Genomic DNA, 18064 nt, shown 5'->3' on the forward strand with positions numbered 1-18064 from the left:
TATTTGGGCTGAAACCTAGGTAAAGGTTGATTTCATAACCGCGCTCGATGCTGATAGTTTTTTATATATTGTTATATATTTGATATCCAGCACCTGTACAACACAGTGCATGAGTTTTGCATGCTTGCATTCAACATTCTGTCGGTTACACCGGTTGTTATTGTACCAGCATTTCACATTTGCAGTGGCTTATCTCGCGCTTACATTAGCACGTGATCTTGCAATGTTAATCACTTAAATACGTTACCTAGGCAAATGTACTTCCGAAATTTCATTACGCTACATTAATTAATTAATTAATTTATTTATTTTTGGAGTTGCGATTTTTTCCGCCTGTGTATTTATGTTGATATCTATTTCCATGTTAGATTCCGGGGCGTTCTGCGGAGTTTTTTTTTTATGCACACTATTTTGACGGCCCGTCCATCCGTCTCCTTCAGGTGCTGCGACTTTTGCCGTTATCTGAGCTCGCTGCGTGGACTCCAAACGGATTATGAACTAATCTTGGCCTCACGCCGCTATTTATAGCCACGTTTGATTCCCTTAGATTTAGATAAAAAGTTTTCTTTAAAGTCTTAAAGACGATCTATGTCTCCTAACCCGGCTGTGTATCCAATTCCACGCAAATGTGCCATGTCTGATGAGGGGCAGTTCATTAGTCGAGAAGAAATCCGCGGAATACCTGACTAAAACCAACAAGGAAATCAGCTGTCGCTAAGCACTCTCTCGAACTTAATCATGAAATATCAAGGTGCAAACGTCAAGTTTCTGGGGCAGCATAATTAAAGAGTCAGTCATAATAAAGTGTCATAAAACCCAACAAATAGATTCTGCGGTTGCAATTTAAATAACGCTTGGGTTCCGTAACTCAGTTTATGAAAATCTCGTCGGTCATCACAGCCATCGGAGTTCGAAAACGCTGAGAGAATTTGTGTTTCACGGAATATCAGTGCCAGCTCCGAAAAACGAAAGGCTATCAAAGGGCGCAGTAGGGGACGGGAATCGAACTTGGGTGTAAACAGCGGCTTCAGACAATACTTTACAGCTAGGGAGGGTAACCGGTCGCCCTCCCTTCTGAGGGTTGCTCTAAAAGGCAGAAAAGAAACAGGGGAGAGAACACTCCCCTGGTAAACAGCTTGTGCATTACTGTGGAACGTAAATTGGTTCAAGCCACATGTGGAGGAATTGACACTGTTATCACAGGGAAGAGACACATTTTAAACCTGCTGACAGCTACCACCTAGAATCTGAGGCGCCTTCCACCAACTACCTTCGTCAAACACTTCTTTTCATGCTCTAAAGACTCTATGAAGGTACCTACATTTTTATTGTCTTGCCTCCATTATCAAGTGCAACATCAGAATTGCCTCCCTGGTGCCAAACATTCGTCAAACAGATCCTCTGTTTCCCTTTTCATTTTCTTGTGTTGTTGTTGGCTGTTTTCTTACACGAGCTGCAAATCTGATGCTGCAATAATTCTTGTTTTTATCTGCGATTGCTGTCTACGGATTATGGGGATCACATTCCCTGAAGGTCTGGAGGCGATTCTCCATTCTCGTGAATTCTGTTATCTAACTAGAACAGTTAAAATGGTTCAAATGGCTCTGAGCACTATGGGACTTAACATCTGAGGTCATCAGTCCCCTAGAACTTAGAACTATTTAAACCTAACTAACCTAAGGACATCACACACATCCATGCCCGAGGCAGGATTCGAACCTGCGATCGCAGCGTCGCGCGGCTCCAGACTGTAGCGCCTAGAACAGTCGTTTGGTTGCCACTCATCCAGAGATTTTAGAAAAATTGATGGATCCAGTCTCACTCCAATATTGGATATCCTACTTACGAACTGGTATCCATTTTTTCTATCACGTCAACAGGCAGATCATGCTCCTCGTACATACCCTCCGTATACAGTTTTCCCCTATCCAGCCTCCTCTCTGCTCCTGACAAGAAATTCTTTCGAATTCTTTCATTTCACCTAAAGATAATCTCATTTTTTTATACGTTGAAACTCTCCTTCCAATTAACAGTTGCTTTCCAATAAATTTTTCCTGTAGCCATACCGCTTTAATTTCACTTCATATTAATTTAATTCCTACATAACTTATCCCGCTGTGTACACAATTTTGTGTACACACTTACGTACTTCTAAATATGGGAGCCCTTGGAGAAAGAGAGCGTACTCGAGAGCTGGAAGTGCTACATCATAGTGAAACCTTCCCATCTCCTCTATATCTCTTTCTTGTTACTCAACTTTCCCTTCTACAATAACCTATGAAACCTTCCCTTAGGATTTCTACCTCGTGCTTAGTAATAACAAATGAAATCTTCCCTTTGAAATTAATTCTCTTTCTCAATCTTCGCATACAAATTTAAATGCTGCTTATTAAAAGTTATTTTCTGATAATTTCGACGAAACATAGAATGTGTCGTCGTCGTGGCCCTCAGTCGTTATCTGCAATAACCCAAAACTGTTCCTTACCTTTTTTGCTGTTGCTGGATCGCCATCTGACTGCTACATCGAACTGCGACATGAATATACTTACTCTGTTTTATTATACTCTATTAGCTGCTGGTGGGCTGTCCTAATAAGTGGCTGTATTTATTACCAAATCTGACGTTATTCTTTAATAACAAAGCTGACGTTATTCTTTAATTAATTTGACTGAAGTTACGTAATTCATAGTTAAACTTTTTCTTGACAACAATAAAACTTTGCGAAGTTTTACGTTGATGGTTTTTGAGATGGATTATAATCAGTAATGCAATACTGCTGGCAAAAATTAATTATATTCTGAATGAAATGATTTTACAAACGTTCAAATGGTACTTACTTTTTACAATAATCTTACAACTAGCAATGCGCAAACATACCTTCAGTAGTCTTGAGTATCTCAAAAAATTAATTCAATAATATTAGTTCCTCTTATGATAATAGTTAGCTGATGGCTCTGTACATCCGTTTATAATCTCTTGTAAATCATATCTAGTGGCTGGCAAGCACACCGCTCCTCTCAACCTCTCGCTTCAGACCTGCTACCGACTCGCTTCACATCTCGCTTACTACTGACTTCCTACGAACGCTAAAGTGCGGTCTCTCCCGCCAACAATGCTTTCTGGTGCAGACAATCCCTGTTACCATTACAAAATGTATCAATGCGCGGTTTTTCCCGCTCTTTTCTTAAAATGTATCCATACGTTGTCTCTCCCGCCCTTTTTAAAATTATATCAATGTGCGGTCTCTCTTGCCAACAATACTTTGGTGCGGACATTCCCTGCTACCACAATTATTTCCAACATGAGAAATATTAATTATTCGTACTTAATCCTATTAATAAAATATATAAACATCTTTCATAAATTGTGGTTTGACAATAGACACTAGAAATATACACGTCTTACAATAGGAAGAATAACATCCCCCACTCTGGCATCAATGCCTCCACATAACTTCATTCCATACTTTCTTTTTTACGTCAGGTTAATATGGAATTGAAATTCTAAATGTCTCTTGGTATTTTACAAACATACTTTCTGAATATGCATCATTGCCATGGTATGAATTTTTTCCAGTCTTCTATTAGTCCATCGCCTCCTTCCTCCTCTCTGTTCATCTTATCCATCCCCTTTGTCCATCCCCTCTCTTATCCCACCTCCTCCACTACCCCCCCCCTCCTTCTGTCCATCTCCTCATTTAATTACATGTCCTCCTTTCCCCTCTCTTTGCTCATCTCCTCCTCCCCCTGACGCTACAAATCTCTCAATCTCTCCTCTCTTTCTCTCTCTCTCCCCATCCCCTCCTCTTTTCTTCTTCTCTTAATCTCCTCCTGTTCCCTCTTTCTGTCCATCTCCTCCTCTCCCCTCTCTAATATCCTCTTCCCCCTCCCTATCTGTTCATACCCTACTCCGCTATCTGTGTCCATCTCTTCTTTCCCCTTCTTTGCCTGTCCATCTCCTCCTTTCACCTTCTTTCTGAACATAATCACCGTCACCGCAAGAAGAGGTGTGTGGTTCTTACTGTCACAGTACTTCTTTCCAGATAGTAACTAATATGTGGACCAAATTTGATTAAAATCGTTAATCGTTTAGAATGAGCTTTCTAACCGTGTCTTTGATCACTTACACACATATGAAATATTTTTCGGGATATATTTTACATAATTCACACGTATTTCTTCACACACCTGTAACTCTAGCGAATTTCACCCTGCAGTATCATTTTCACACAGCGCAATGTATATAGCGTCATGAATCCTGAACTGTATAGTACTCGTACAATGATATATTATCTGGGCATATTCAGTGGCATATGCGGATACTGTCTAGGTGTATGTTGCGCCAATACAGTTAGTAGTAATGAAGAAAAAAAATTAAAACGTCACACATGATACCTCAGTTTTTCACGCATCTCAGTATCTGACGTCATATCTCCTGAACTATATGTCGTACAATGATAACTTTTTATAGGTACACGCACCGACATATGCAGATACTGTTTGCTAACTGTGTTGCCACTAGACTTCACAGCAACGAAGTAGTAAATTTAACCCTGCTGTTCTTTTCGGGTCTGTATGACCCGAAAACGATATAAACTTCGTTTCTTAGTATTTAAACAACAAAATAACTTTATGAAATTTAGTGACTTTGTCTGAAAATAAAAGGGAAGTACGTTCTTAAAAAAATTGACGACAGTCCTCAGCCTGTTCAAAGCAGTGTACAGACTTCTATTTGTAAAAACGGGAACATACAATGGCAGTTGCAACCACCAGCACAACACGGCCGCTTACCTGCCTCGAATTTCATCAGAAGTGCGCCATAAATTACCAGGTATGCAACCAGCAGAATAAGTGATGTAAAAAGTTCATTTGACGTACTATTTTCTACAGCACTTCAGAATGATATAATACAGATATCAAATATTGATGGGCAACGAGTTTATGTTAAACAATGGACAAATATTGATGATTCTATTTTTCTTCCATCCTTATGACTCCTTACGGATGTATATCGCTTACATGAGGAATCTACAAAAAATTTGTGGGTTAAGGATACTGGACGGAACACATTTCGAGAAACCATATCCCAAGAAACATTCTGTAAAATATCGAGCGTCTTGCGATTTGATAAGAAATCCACAAGAGAGGAAAGACAACATACTGATAATATCGATATAGTTCGCAGTATCTGGGATAAGTGGTTAAAAGTCCTTCCTAAACTGTATAATCCAGGGCAAAATGTGACCGTCGACTAGAAGGTGGTAGCATTTAGAATCCGCTATCCATTGAAGCAGTACATCCCAAGCAAACTATTTGGTTACGTCATAGAATTTGGATCAGCTACTCCTGAAAAGGAAACTGACAATGTTACATACTATACGTAAAAAAAAGGCAGAGATTCCACAATATATGACCAACAAGGAGGTTCATAGCTCTTCATTTTACTTCACAAATGACACTGCAGTGATCAATTATTTTCCTACGATAAATAAAAATGTTGAATGTTGTACTAATGAGCACTCTCCGCCATGGTTGGGAAAGAAGTGACGGGGCTGATAAGAAGCCGAAAATGGTTTTAGATTATAATCCAACCAAAGGGGCTGCGGACACACTCGATCAAGTATGGTTTTTGTTTATAATCCAACCGAAAGGACTGCAGACACACTCGATCAGCTAACAATACATACACATCATACGAAATACCAATAGATGGCACATTATAGTTTTCTACAATATTCTTGACCTAGCTGCTTATAATGCACACGTCTTGTGAACTTCGATTGACGTTAACTGAAATGCAAGAAAACTGACTAGAAGAAAAATATTTTTGGAGGGATTTGGTATCCTCTGACTGCAGAGCACATTGCATCAAGGAAGCACTTTCCAAGAACAGCAGATTCTTTGAGAATGGTCAGGAGCTTCCAAGACCCTGAAGGCGTGAGAGGTGTGGCTAAATCAGTAACAACAAGAAACTCTACTAAACGTGCACGCTGTTCAGTTCTGTCCTTCAAGCAATGACAATAAAACAAACATGTTGCGCGGAAAGTGTAATAAAGATGTATGCAAAACACACGTCACCTTCTTGTGTCGAAAATGCAGCAAGAGGGAAGGAAAGTCAGATGAGCAGACGGACAGATGATTGTTGAGAATGAATTTTTGGTGGAAATGCCTGTTCTTCCTAATATACCCTGCACGAATTTTAAATAATACATTTTCTTGAGTGAAGTCCTGTATATTATTATTATTTCTCTTTCCTGTCTCAGACGTTATGTCTGGTTAAAAATGGAAAGTGACGCGGACCTTGATCAAGCGCGACTTCCTTTTAACTGTACGGTATATGTTACATTGCATTTAGGAACTTTCGGGTAATTGAACATGTATCAATAATTACAGATTTCTGTAGTTGTATACATATGTTTGGATGTAGCTGTATTGCGTTGATGTACTGGTGGATACTGTGTGGTATGACTCCTGTAGTTGATAGTATAATTGGTACAATGTCAACTTTATCCTGATGCCACATGTCCTTGACTTCCTCAGCCAGTTGGATGAATTTTTCAATTATTTCTCCTGTTTTCTTCTGTATATTTGTCGTATTGGGTATGGATATTTCGATTAGTTGTGTTAATTTCTTCTTTTTATTGGTGAGTATGATGTCAGGTTTGTTATGTGGTGTTGCTTTATCTGTTATAATGGTTCTGTTCCAGTATAATTTGTATTCATCATTCTCCAGTACATTTTGTGGTGCGTACTTGTATGTGGGAACGTGTTGTTTTATTAGTTTATGTTGTATGGCAAACTGTTGATGTATTCTTTTTGGTACATTATCATGTCTTCTGGGGTATTCTGTATTTTCTAGTATTGTACATCCGCTTATGATGTGGTCTACTGTTTCTATTTGTTGTTTGCAAAGTCTGCATTTATCTGTTGTGGTATTGGGATCTTTAATAATATGCTTGCTGTAATATCTGGTGTTTATTGTTTGATCCTGTATTACAATCATGAATCCTTCCGTCTCACTGTATGTATTGCCTTTTCTTAGCCATGCGTTGGATGCGTCTTGATCGATGTGTGGCTGTGTTAGGTAATATGGGTGCTTACCATGTAGTGTTTTCTTTTTCCAATTTACTTTCTTCGTATCTGTTGATGTTATGTGATCTAAAGGGTTGTAAAAGTGGTTATGAAATTGCAATGGTGTAGCCGATGTATTTATGTGAGTGATTGCTTTGTGTAGTTTGTTAGTTTCTGCTCGTTCTAGAAAGAATTTTCTTAAATTGTCTACCTGTCCATAATGTAGGTTTTTTATGTCGATAAATCCCCTTCCTCCTTCCTTTCTGCTTAATGTGAATCTTTCTGTTGCTGAATGTATGTGATGTATTCTATATTTGTGGCATTGTGATCGTGTAAGTGTATTGAGTGCTTCCAGGTCTGTGTTACTCCATTTCACTACTCCAAATGAGTAGGTCAATAATGGTATAGCATAAGTTGAAAGGGTACAGTACCGCCCGACATTGAAAATAGGTACAACATACTTCATTATTTTTGTCAGAACAACACATTTTTTTTGTAAAATAACTCAATTTCAATTAATACAGTGAAGCCGGATACCAGTGTGGGAAAGAATGACAATTTATTTATTTAATTGATCAAATGTGCACTCCCACAAAGTAAATCCCTACATCCAGTTTGGTGAGATCTGTGAAATGAATGAATGTATGGTCGTCTGCTAACCGCAGATAGTGAATGTGAATATACGATCATCTTTGAGTCGATCCTTTGGCCGCCTTTGGTGGGACCAAAGAGATGAAATTTACCAGAGCTTTGAGCGCCTGAAATGTGGCTTACCAATACGATAGCACCTAGAGAACGGCCATGTTTCAACACTCTGCCGCTGGATCTTGTGCTGTTAAGACCTGTTTTAGTTGTGCTCCGTAATGACGAAAGAGTGGAGACATGGTATGCATGTGGAATATTTAAGAGTAGTTTGAAATAATAATTTCTCTATTTCAGGAACTTTTGTGGGGAGAATTAAATGTCAGGCAGGTAATATTAAAGGGATTGTAGTAATCTTCGGAAGTGACCAACGGTCACAATGAAACCACGTGTAGCAATAAGTTGAAATACTTCTGTGTGCTTAAGTTAAGCTGAATTAGTAGCGTGTGTACAATAAGTTGAAATATTTAAGAAATAGCGTGTGTACCATAAGTTGAAATATTTAAGAAATGGCGTGTGCAGGACTTGAAATTAGAGACGAGTACTTCCATGTGGTGAGTACTGTGTGAGTCTCAATCTGTGTATGAGACAAAGGATAAAGAGAAGTACTCGTCCATGGTATCAGTTGAGGACTCGCGTGTGTGATGTTCTTAATATTACTTTGCATGATATGATTCCGTGTGACGCTAGATTTAAACTCTGAGAGAGAATCAAGGTGAGTCGGCCGTCTATCCAGCAACGCCACTTGGCTTGCATTGCACAGGAAGACGTGCATATATCTCCAGAGTTCACAGTAGGAAAGTAGAATTACGAAGTGGGACAGTGTCGTGTGGAACTGGGATAAATATTAATTGAAGTGGGAAAGCTGAATGTGATAATGTTGTGACCATTCTCTGTGTAGTATTTCATGTTGTAGTGTGGTGTATGTCATGTAATTTGGGTATGTGTGGTTTGCATGGGAGAGTAGCGAGGTAGTTTCAAAAGATTAGTGGGTTATGCTTGTTCCTTCGGTACCGCTCGGTCTGGAGGAAAGTTTCGTGGTGATGATTGTGGGAGTCGAAGTGTGAGGTATAATAAAAGATCCACCATCCTATCCAGAAAGTGCATTGTAGCGTTAAAAGTAATTACGAGACCATAATATAGAGATTCACCATTGTAAAGCCATGCCCACTGGGCGGAATTTCTCATGTGTTATTGTTTTAGGTTGTAGAATTTGTGTGTTTAGGTTAGAGAATTTATCGGAATAAATAAGATAGTGAAAAGAAAAAGATTGGTGTACCTTTCCTTCGAACTGTATGTTGTCATAATGTCCCGAATTTATAATGTGTGCGCCATTCACATTCAGTGCGGTGGCCATGTGTTGATAAAAGCCGTTAAATAAAAGACAAAAAGAAAATGTGGTATTGCCAGTGCGTAGTGTACAGTCAGAGTTCTGTAAATTACTGATAGTCAGAAGCGTGTTTCCGTTGCGTATTAATCATATAGGAGGATAACTGGTAACTTAAGTGTGAGTACTAGAGTTCATGTTACTCGATAAATAAGAGTGAATCCACTCGCTTGGCAGACCACTCATCTTGCAGGCCTGACTGCTTGATGCCACAGTATGAGCAAGGCATGTGGGTGCCTCTCAAAGTATTTATAGCTTTTGTCTTGTTTCTTGCTGTCAATTCTTTTTTCAGTATTTTTGTTAGTTTTTGTCTATATTTTTCTTTTAGTTCTTCTTTAATATTTGTATTATCTATTCCTATTTTTGTCTGTATCCTAGATATTTATAGGCATCTGTTTTTTCCATCGCTTCTATGCAGTCGCTGTGGTTATCCAATATGTAATCTTCTTGTTTAGTGTGTTTCCCTTGACTATGCTATTTTTCTTACATTTGTCTGTTCCAAAAGCCATATTTATATCATTGCTCAATACTTCTGTTATCTTTAGTAATTGGTTGAGTTGTTGATTTGTTGCTGTCAGTAGTTTTAGATCATCCATGTATAGCAAATGTGTGATTTTGTGTTGGTATGTTGTATTATTTAGCATGTTGGCTAGTGGGTTCAGAGCAAGGCAGAACCAGAAAGGACTTAATGAGTCTCCTTGGTATATTCCACTCTTAATCTGTATTGGCTGTGATGTGATATTATCTGAATTTGTTTGAATATTAAGTGTGGCTTTCCAATATTTCATTACTATGTTTAGGAACTGTATTAATTTAGGATCTACTTTGTATATTTCCAGTATCTGTAGTAACCATGAGTGGGGTACACTATCAAAAGCTTTTTGGTAGTCAATGTATGTGTAGTGCAGCGACCTTTGTTTAGTTTTTGCTTGATATGTCACCTCTGTATCTATTATCAGTTGCTCTTTACATCCTTGTGCTCCTTTGCAGCAGCCTTTTTGTTCTTCGTTTATAATTTTGTTCTGTGTTGTATGTGTCATTAATTTCTGTGTAATGACTGAAGTTAATATTTTGTAGATTGTTGGTAGGCATGTTACGGGGCGATATTTAGCTGGGTTTGCTGTGTCTGCTTGATCTTTAGGTTTCAGATAAGTTATTTCTTGTGTAAGTGTGTCAAAGACTGTGTATGGGTCTGCAATGTAATTGTTAAATAATTTAGTTAGATGTGAATGTGTTGAGGTGAACTTCTTTAGCCAGAAATTTGCTATTTTATCATTTCCAGGGGCTTTCCAGTTGTGCGTAGAATTAATTCCTCGAGTGACTTCATGCTGCAAAATAATCACTTCAGGCATTTGTGGTATCATCTTGCATGAGTCTGTTTCTGCTTGTATCCACCGTGCATGTCTGTTATGTTGTACCGGGTTTGACCATATGTTGCTCCAGAAGTGTTCCATGTCTGTTATGTTTGGTGGATTGTCTATTTTAATGTGTGTGTTATCCATTGTCTGGTAAAATTTCTTTTGATTTGTGTTGAATGTTCGGTTTTGTTTCCTTCTATTTTCACTTTTTTTGTATCTTCTAAGTCGTTTGGCCAATGCTTGTAATTTCTGCTTCTTTTCATCTAATTGCTCTATTGCTTCTTGTTGTGAGATTTTACCTAACCTTTTTCGTTTTTTGTCTGATATTTCATTTCTTATAAATTGTGTTAGCTGTCCGATGTCTTTTCAAATGGTTCAAATGGCTCTAAGCACTATGGGACTTAACATCTCAGGTCATCAGTCCCCTAGAACGTAGAACTACTTAAACCTAACTAACCTAAGGACATCACACACATCCATGCCTGAAGCAGGATTCGAACCTGCGATCGTAGCAGTCGCGCTGTTCGAGACTGACGCCCCTAGAATCGCTCGGCCACACCGGCCGGCCCGATGTCTTTTCTCAGTTTTTCTATTCTGATCTGTAGCCTGTGTTGCCATGCTGGTTTTGTGGGTTTCTTCTGTGTGTTGGTTGGTTCCGATCTCTGCCTAGTGCGTATATTTAGTGTAGTGAGTGCTCCTACATAAACCAGTAGCTGTAATTCTTCCATAGTTGTATTTTCATTTATTTTGTTGTGTATGATTGTGTTGATAGTTGTTATTGTTGTTTCGACTTGTGGGTTATTCGGTGGTCTATGCAAGAATGGTCTAATGTCTGTATTTGTGTCTTTGTAATCTATATATGTCAACTGAAATTTTTCTTCTATATCTAACGTGTGTGTCATTTCACATTCTATTTGTGCTTGTTCTGGTGGCTGTCTTAAGATTTCGTTTTCCTCTGATTGTTTAATTGATGCGTGTTCTTTGCTTGTTTGCTCTGGGATGTTTGAGTCCATTACTGTATTTTCTTCTTCTTCCGATTGCACATTATTTTGTTCCAGTATTTGTTGTACATGTTGTTTGATGATTTCTAATTCTAACTGGGGTATCCTGTTATTTTTTATTATTACACGAATCTCATCAGCTAGTCGTTGTTCCGTTAAGAATTTTAATTCTGGGTATCTGGTAATAAATGTTGTGTATACTTGTGATCTGTATCCAGTTGTGTTGGTTCCTAAGTTTGTTGCTTCGTAATAACAGAACATGAGGTGTCGGTTAACTTCATCAGACCATCTTATCCTCTGTCTTTGTTTTCCTTCTAGGGTGGTTGCAGGAAGCATGTCCTGCAAAACACCTCTATTTGGATTTAAATCATTTTCCGTGTGGCTAGCAGTGTCGTTACCATTGTGGACAGGCATAGGGTTCAAGCGTCGTCCTCGACCATGACAGCGCTTGTCCGAGGCTCCATTAGTTCTGTCCTGAACCAACTAATCACACTAAAAGGGGGGTCAGCCCTATTAGTGGTTTGTTCTTTTCGTCGCCTTTTACGACTGGCAGAACATACCGGAGGCCTATTCTTTACCCGGGCCTCCACGGTGTTTATTATTATTATTATTATTATTAATATTGTTATTATTATTATTATTACCATTATTACTATCACTTTGATCATTAACAACATACTGTAATATAACAACAATGTTGATGGCTTGCAACTGTACGAAAATTACGCGTGAGTAGAAGTTTTTTCCAGCATTATTTTATGTTGGGTCATATTGGCCCGAACAGTACATCTGCCTAGTAAAAGTGAACGGAACAACAGGATCAAACATCTTGCATGATGCGACAGTTTTTCACTCAGCTCAGAGTTTATGTCGCCATATTTCCTGAATTGTGTGTCGTGCAATGATATAAAATTGTTAGTACATGCAGTGATGTATGTGAACCCTTCCTGCAAAATGTGCCGAGAATATGGCTAATAGTAAATAAGTAATAATTTAGAACATCATGCTTCAGTCTGCAGTTTTACTGCACGAACAGTTATAACGTAGAAGCAATACATAATTTTCCATTCATGATTTTGTGGGGGTTGTCAGCGAGAAAGAGAGTAGTAAACATCTGAAATTATGTGAAAAGTTTATTGCAAATCACTAAATATTCTCATTCTCAAACACTGGACGAATAAATTATCGATGTCTGTACGTCATGGGCTACTCTGCTTTTTCACCTCCATCCCCCACCCCTTTTATAGGTAGGTGTCTATTACCCTTATAGAAATTATCTCCAGAGAGTAAGTGACATGTATACGAAATGTCATGTAACTCAATCTGTTGGTTCAGGAGGGGACGTGGAACAAAAAAAAAAAATGGTTCAAAGGGCTCTGAGCACTATGGGACTTAACATCTGAGATCATCAGTCCCCTACAACTTAGAACTACTTAAACCGAACTAACCTAAGGACATCACACACATCCATGACCGAGGCAGGATTCGAATCTGCGACAGTAGCAGTCGCGTGGTGGTTTCGGACTGAAGCGCCTAGAACCGCTCGGTCACAAGGGGCTGGCGATGTGGAATACACACACACACACACACACATATATATATATATATAGGGTGATCCATTGATCTTGTCCGGCCAAATATCTCACGAAATAAGCGTCAAACGAAAAAACTACAAAGAACGAAACTTGTCTAGCTTGAAGGGGGAAACTATATGACGCTATGGTTGTCCCGCTAGATGGCGCTGGGATAGGTCAAACGGATATCAACTACGTTTTTTTTAATATTAACCCCCATTTTTATTACATATTCGTGTAATAGGCAAAAACATATGGATCACACATTAGATGAACAGTTGGTAACAGGTAGGATTTTTAAATTAAAATACGGAACGTAGATAAATTTGAACATTTTATTTCGATTGCTCCAATGTGATACATGTACCTTTGTGAACGCATGCTGTTACAGTGTGATAACCTGTAAATACCACATTAATGCAATAAATGCTCGAATGATGTCCGTCAACTTCAATGCATTTGTCAATACGTGTAACGACATTCCTCTCAACAGCGAGTAGTTCGCCTTCCTTAGTGTTCGCACATGCATTGACAATGCACTGACGCATGTTGTCAGCCGTTGTCGGTGGATCACGATGGCAAATATCCTTCAACTTTCCCCACAGAAAGAAATCCAGGGACGTCAGATCCGGTGAACGTGCGGGCCATGGTATGGTGCCTTGACGACCAATCCACCTGTCATGAAATATGCTATTCAGTACCGCTTAAACCGCACGCGAGCTATGTGCCGGACATCCATCATGTTGGAAGTACATCGCCATTCTGTCATGCAGTGAAACATCTTGTAGTAACATCGGTAGAACATTAAGTAGGAAATCGGCATACATTGCACCATTTAGATTGCCATCGATAAAATGGGGGGCCAATTATCCTTCCTCCCATAATGCCGCACCATACATTAACCCGCCAAGATCGCTGATGTTCCACTTGGCGCAGCCATCGTGGATTTTCCGTTGCCCAATAGTGCATCTTATGCCGGTTTACGTTAGCGCTGTTGGTGAATGACACTTCGTCGCTAAATAGAACGCGTGAAAAAAATCCATCATCGTCCCGTAATTTCTCTTGTGCCCAGTGGTAGAACTGTACACGCCGTTCAAAGTCGTCGCCATGCAATTCCTGGCGCATAGAAATATGGTACGGGTGCAATCGATGTTGGTGTGGCATTCTCAACACCGACGTTTTTGAGATTCCCGATTCTCGCGCAATTTGTCTGCTACTGATGTGCGGATTAGCCTCGAAGGCAGCTAAAATACCCATTTGGGATTCATCGTTTGTTGCAGGTCTTGGTTGACGTTTCACATGTGTTTGAACACTTCCTGTTTCCTTAAATAACGTAACTCTCCGGCGAACGGTCCGGACGCTTGGATGATGTCGTCCAGGATACCGAGCAGCATGCATAGCATATGCCCGTTGGGCATTTTGATCACAATAGCCATACATCAACACGATATCGACTTTTTCCGCAATTAGTAAACGGTCCATTTTAACACGGGTAATGTGTTATGAAGCATATACCGTCCGCACTGGCGGAATGTTACGTGACACCACGTAATTATACGTTTGTGACTATTACAGCGCCATCTATCACAAAGCGAAAAATGTGGTCCAACTAAACCATTCATATTTCTTTACGTACTACACGAAGACGTAATAAAAAAATGGGGGTTCCTATTTTTTTTAAAAACGCAGTTGATATCCGTTTGACGTATGGCAGCGCCATCTAGCGGGCCAACCATAGTGCCATCTCGTTTTCCCTTTCAAGCTAGACAAGTTTCATTCTTTTTAGTTTTTTCGTTGATGCTCACTTCGTGAGATATTTGGCCCGTTCACTATCAATGGACCACCGCAACATTTTCTCTTCAGTTAACAGTTTTTGCTTCTCGACACCATTATACGGTTACATTTAAGTAACGTGCACAGGCAGATATACTGTTTATTAGGCTGATTTCGGTGGCAAAGACATGACCATCTTCTTACCTTCAATGCCATCTTAATTGAAGGAGCTTTATATAGATACTTACAATGCAAGAAGTTAACTATTTTGTTTCTAAAAGTTTACGACAAATATTGGCTTATAGTGTGACAAGAATCGCAGTCGCTTTATCGAAATATGATACCTACGTACTAAAATTACTGTCAGAGTACATTTTCTTGTAACAGAAAAACTATAACATATCGATGAACGTGTTATTCAAGAGCATTCGATGTCTTTCTGACATAAAACGCATATTTAATAGTAAGTGGACTGTAAAGCCATCGGCACATGGGATGAGGCGGCTAACGTTGAACGTGCGCGCCGGCAGGATATCCAGTGCCACGAGACGCAGCGCGGTCGGCACACGGAACAAGATAATTAACGTGATTCGGGGCTCAAAGCCCTTACCAACGGCAGCTGTTGGCTTCATTTCGCTCTTAAACGATATTATCTGTTAAGAGAATGGACACATGCAGACGTTCTGCCTGTGTTATACGTAAATAAAAACTTCAATATTCGTGAACATGTAAAAAGAATAAAATCAAAGATACATTTCCACTGAATAAGGGTACCAGCTTACAAAAGTTCACCAAATTGAACCAACTCACTCCTTACAGAGATACTTATATAACAACAATTGCCCGCATCTCGTGGTCGTGCGGTAGCGTTCTCGCTTCCCACGCCCGGGTTCCCGGGTTCGATTCCCGGCGGGGTCAGGGATTTTCTCTGCCTCGTGATGGCTGGGTGTTGTGTGCTGTCCTTAGGTTAGTTAGGTTTAAGTAGTTCTCAGTTCTAGGGGACTGATGACCATAGATGTTAAGTCCCATAGTGCTCAGAGCCATTTGAGCCATTTTAACAACAATTATTAGAGAAATTATTTATATTAATTTCATAGGAATCTCTCTTAACCTTCTAGAAAACGCTGAGGTGAAAAAAAATTGTATACAGCAATACTTGAAGCATCTACCGATCCATCATTGTTGATGTAAAATGAGGCCTCAACTAATTACACAATGCCGAAAGTCTGACAACTTCGTATTTTGTGTTACAGTCTTCTAAAGGCTTTCATGGCCAAAATGTTACCGGCATTCAACTGTAACAAATCCTTGCAAGAACGACATGTTTTTTCTAAATATTCAATGGGCCGGTGCCTTGAAAGGGCTTAGCCTCATAACACGTGCGTTATAACTAAATACGTAACATCTGTAACCACCAGTATGGTGTATCCCCTCATTTTATCACACCAAAGTGTACCTATAACGATTCGTTCTCGAGACATTGAATGTGCCGGCGCTTAGAATAGAATACATTTGAAAGGTAACGTATAGTATGAAATCCACCGAAAACGGGTTTCTGCTGAACACGACAAATACAATAAGGCGTCTTGTTTTCTGCTTGTGACACAGGGAGCATTCTTGCTTCCTATTGGTTCTACTTTACGTGGCACGGTGCTGAAATATCACAGAACTTATTTTGTGTTCCAAATGACGAAATGACTCTTTAACGTGAAACAGTAAGAAGTAACGTCACAAAACTCGTAGAGATCCACGTCAACGATAGCTAACCTGTCCCACGTGCCAATGGCTTAAATCCTGTAAGCATACAGACATCAATACAGTTCCTATGTATCGAGTCTTGCCCTTACTCGCCTCTACCGAACGTGAGCCTACAGATGGCGCGGGTACGCTCCATCATTCGAGGAAAGGAGCGGTGTTTACGCGCACCAACTCTGAGTGCAGCAGTCTGTCACTAGCTGGCAGCAGGTGAAGTGAGTGTGTGTCTTAAACGCAGGCCGGCCGCGGTGGTCGAGCGGTTCTAGGCGCTTCAGTCCGGTAGCGCGCTGCTGCTACGGTCGCAGGTTCGAATCCTGCCTCGGGCATGGATGTGTGTGATGTCCTTAGGTTAGTTAGGTTTAAGTAGTTGTAAGTTCTAGGGGACTGATGACCTCCGATGTTAGGGCCAATTGTGCTCAGAGCCATTTTAACCATTTCTTAAACGCAAGGAAGCGTATCATGAATTTAGTCGCAAAAAATAAGCACAGTCATTGTGTATAATAATTTATGGCGACCTGACCGAGTCAGTAAAGCAGTGGTTAACTCGGGTGGAGTTGGGTGATCTTGTCCAAATGGTTCAAATGGCTCTGAGCACTATGGGACTTAACTTCTGAGGTCATCAGTCCCCTAGAACTTAGAACTACTTAAACCTAACTAACCTAAGGACATCACACACATCCATGCCCGAGGCAGGATTCGAACCTGCGACCGTAGCGGTCGCGCGGTTCCAGACTGTAGCGCCTAGAACCGCATTAAGGTAATTAATCACTCTTTATTCTAATAGGGAAGAGAAAGAATATTACGCAGATAAAGTAGTCACAGTATCTTTTCTGTCAGTAAGAGTCTCAGTTTTGATGTTTTGCATACCACTATGATTCTAAAGTCAGATGTCTGATGACCTGCTCAGACGGGAAGCACCCCATATGGTTATGCAAATTAATTAAAGGACTAATAGTGTCACTCTGGGTGTAAATTAATAGGGGTAGTTCAATCAGTCATGCCAATGCAGGTACCACATCACGCACATAGACATATTAGTGAGAGATCATCCAGTCTATTACAGAAACGAGTTGTCACTATGACAATCAGATTTATTCTCGTAAATTAAAACACATCAGTTACATACTCATACAAAAAACTTAATATTAAATACTCAGACTAATAGAGGATTTTGATAGTGAAATGTAACCTTGGCACAACTGGCTGGGCACTATAATTGCAAAGTTATGCATAAATACACGAATGCAACCAGTGAACGTAAGCATGGTTAGTGAATTATAGGAAGAATACGGTAAAATAGGATCGAATACCAGTGAGATCACCAAAGCGCTTTCTGAAAGCAAGCTCCCTGGCTGCGAAAGTATTAAAATGGAATAACTGGCTCCAGAAGGGAGTGAACTACTGTCGCATGTCTACGGAATTACCGACTGCAACGATGGCGCGTCTTACCACACACGCAACTCATTGCAGAAGGCTTAGAAAGCAGCGACTGGCCAATCAGAGT

The sequence above is a fragment of the Schistocerca piceifrons genome, chromosome 5, assembly GCF_021461385.2.
Source record: "Schistocerca piceifrons isolate TAMUIC-IGC-003096 chromosome 5, iqSchPice1.1, whole genome shotgun sequence".
NCBI classification, from domain to species: Eukaryota; Metazoa; Arthropoda; class Insecta; order Orthoptera; family Acrididae; genus Schistocerca; species Schistocerca piceifrons.